The following is a 3511-nucleotide window of genomic DNA, read 5'->3' as shown; positions in this document are numbered from 1 at the left end:
GACTTATTACTCTACTACAAGCTGGCATTAGTGACAATGTTTAATTGACTGTGTTATAGTTTAGGCCCTCAATTTCATGATTGAATGAATGAATGACTGAATGAATGAATGAATGAATGAATGAATGCATGAATTTATTCACATTATAAAATGGTGCAATTAAATTAATTAAAGTCCATACAGATAGATTTTCATAAATTCAGACTTTAGTCTTACCTTTCAGTTATAGTTGATTCATTGTGTTCCAGCACATCAGCAGGGACTTTGAAGGCTTTCTTGCACTTTAATCCACTTCGCAGCACTTTCTTCAGCCTTTTTAATGCTTTTCCCACTAAATACAATTACCTGCTGCAAGTTTCCACAACATTTATTCCACAGAACAACACATTGGAATCTCCAGTAAAACAGGCATCTGTGAAGCCCCCTCAGCCATTTTGTGTGCTAGCCTGAAACAAAGCGCGTGATTGGCCAACTGGCAGACAACTCAATGTTAAACGTGCTTTGATTGGACTAAAAAATTCCCGACATTTTTCCGTTTTTTCTCTAATTTAATAAAAATGTGCAAGTCTTCTTCATATCGAGTTTCAGGGGTGATTTATATAAATTTCTTTGCACAATATGTGAAAATTTCATGTAGTTTGGTGACTTGGGTCACGAAATCCTATTTCTAGACACATTTTTGATGCTCGGCCCACAGCCTACTTGTGTCAAACCTCAGCAACATGATTTAAATGTCTATAAATCTCTACCTTGAATAAAGCCCAGGAGTCTACCTCCAGTGAACTCATGGGTCGAGTTTCAAAGATTCATGGTCTGCTAACCAAAGAAAACCCCCCTCATGCCCCCTAACCTAATGCTAGAGGAAAAGTTCTCTCAACATCTACCCTATCAATTCTTGGGTCTGAAGAAGGGTGCCGACCCAAAACACCATCTATCCATTCTCTCCAGATACATTGCCTGACTTGTTGAGTTACTCCAGCACTTCTGTTTCGCAGAATCTGCAGTTCCTTATGTCTCCTCTCAGAATCTATTACATATAAAAAAAGACGAGATTTCCTTCCTTTAAATTCAAATGAGAATAGATCCAACTTGCTCTTTCTTTCCTTATATCTTTCCTTCATCCCAGGAATGGGCCAGTAAATCTGCTCTGTACTCGTTCTTGTACAGGTATATCATTTGTTAACAATAATGCACGGTACTCTATGTGTGGTCTCAACAGCACCCTGTAATGTCAAACTTCCTTACTGTTATACTCCTATGGCTCTGCAAAAAAAGGCTAAATTGCACAATGATTAAGAATGGCCGAGATGAACACATGCAGTAGGCAAGTGCTGCCAAAGAAAAGTGGTGTATACAAGCTTTCCAAAAGCTTAGGGTTGGACAAATGAGCAGGTTAAAAGTGCACAGTGCTGCTTTTGTTACCAATAAGGGAAAAATGTGCAAATCAGTGGTGGGTTTATCCGAAAGACTTTAATTGGAGCTCCAACTGCTGCAACTTACCACAGTGCATTGGACCATGTGGGAGGAAGTTGCTGTTAACCTTTGTTGTTACCCAGTGACTTAACATGAACGCATGAGGTTATTGAGTGAGGTTTGGCTGTCGTTGCCGGATTCTTGCAACAGTCCTTGTTGATCTTCACACAGATGCTGAAGCAAGCTACCATTGGGTGAACAGCTGCAATGGCAAACTTCCAAACAAGGCGAGGAAAGAAACTTTTCAAGAGAAGAAAACATAATTTTAATCAGCTGTAAAGCATTTTTATTCAGTAAAACTTTAAACATTAAACATTATTAGACAGTCAGAACCTTTTTCCCCAGGGTGGAAATGTCAAAGACTGGAGGGCCTGGCGTTAAGGTGAGAGGGACAAAGTTTAAAGGAGATGTGTGGGGCAAGGTTTTATTTACACAAAGAGTAGTGGGTGCCTGGAACGTGCTGCCAGGGATGGTAGTGGAGGCAGATACCATACTGGTATTTAGTAAGCACATGAAGCTGCATGGAATGGAGGGATTTGGAGAAGGTGCAAGCAGATGAGATTAGTTTATCCTGGCATCATGCTTGGCATGGACAGTGTGGGTTAATGGGCCCATTCCAGTGCTGTGTTGGTCTGTGTTCAGTTTATGTAAGAGTACTACAAGTATTGTCAGTCTACTGGGTATTTCCGCTTGTTTCCTTAATTACAAACCATTGGTTTTCTCTGAGAGATTTCTCAGTCTCATCCCAGATAACAGAACCAAACTGCCACAAAGTCCGAAGAAGGGTTTCGGCCCGAAACTTTGCCTATTTCCTTCACTCCGTAGATGCTGCTGCACCCGCTGAGTTTCTCCAGCATTTTTGTGTACCTGCCACAAATAATTGTTTACTGCCTATTTACTGCAGCCCTGGCAGCTGATGTGGACAACTCAGGTAGTAGTTAGGCATTACATTAATTTAATTGTTCTAATAATAACCTGGCAAGATTTCTGCTTTCATATTTAGATGAAGGAAAATAATTGTTGCACACTGGCTCCAGGCGCAAACAATTGTCAAGGCAAACAAAATGAATTTGTACTTGTTTTGAAATCACACCTAGCAACTAAACTTGTGTAACATTACACACTGGTATCATTTCAAATGTTTACAATGCAGAGCCTTCATTCGGCATTTTTTTGCCTTGAACAAGAAAGTCACCACCAACATCTGAGAATGTGAATTTGTAAAAGCTGTAGTTTCCAATGGGGTACCTTGAACCCTAAGGGTTGCTTTATTTACTTCAAAATTGTCATGAATCTGTTTTCAACATTCGCTGCAGTGGAAGGAAATGGAATGGGAATGGATCATATATTAGTGCAGATGTTGTCTCTTGCTGGTCCAGAGATTTCTTCTCTCTGTCCACGATGAGCTTGTTTTATGGTTGGTGTCTCTGGTTGAAGGACCAACCATGAGGTTGGACAAATGTGGCTTGAATTATCTGGAGGTTCAGAGGCTGAGGGGAAACCTGATTAAAAAAAAAACATTGTAAATTGATGAGATGCAGAGAAAGGATAGACATTTAAAACCTCTTTCCCACGGTGGAAATGTCAAAGACTAGAAGGCATAGCTGTAAGATGAGAAAGGCAAAGTTTAAGAACGAAGATATATGGGACCATTTTTTTATGCAGAGAATGGTGGGTTCCTTGAATGCTCTACCAGGGGTGGATGCAGATATGATAGTGCCATTCGTGCTTTTGGATATGCAGGGAATGGGGGAATGGATCACATGCAGGCGGGTCATATGATCATAAGTGATAGGAGCAGAATTAGGCTATTCGGCCCATCGTCGACTCCGTCATTCAATCAATAGACAATAGACAATAGGTGCAGGAGTAGGGCATTCGGCCCTTCAAGCCAGCACCGTATTCAATTTGATCATGGTTGATCCATCTCTTCCTCCTAACCACACTCTCCTGCCTTCTCGCCATAACCCCTGATACCCAAACTAATCAAGAATCTATCTATTTCTGCCTTAAAAATATCCATTGATAGAGGAGATTA

This window comes from Leucoraja erinacea, chromosome 1 (assembly GCF_028641065.1).
Source record: "Leucoraja erinacea ecotype New England chromosome 1, Leri_hhj_1, whole genome shotgun sequence".
In the NCBI taxonomy this organism is placed as follows: domain Eukaryota; kingdom Metazoa; phylum Chordata; class Chondrichthyes; order Rajiformes; family Rajidae; genus Leucoraja; species Leucoraja erinaceus.
This window is presented reverse-complemented; position numbering follows the sequence as displayed.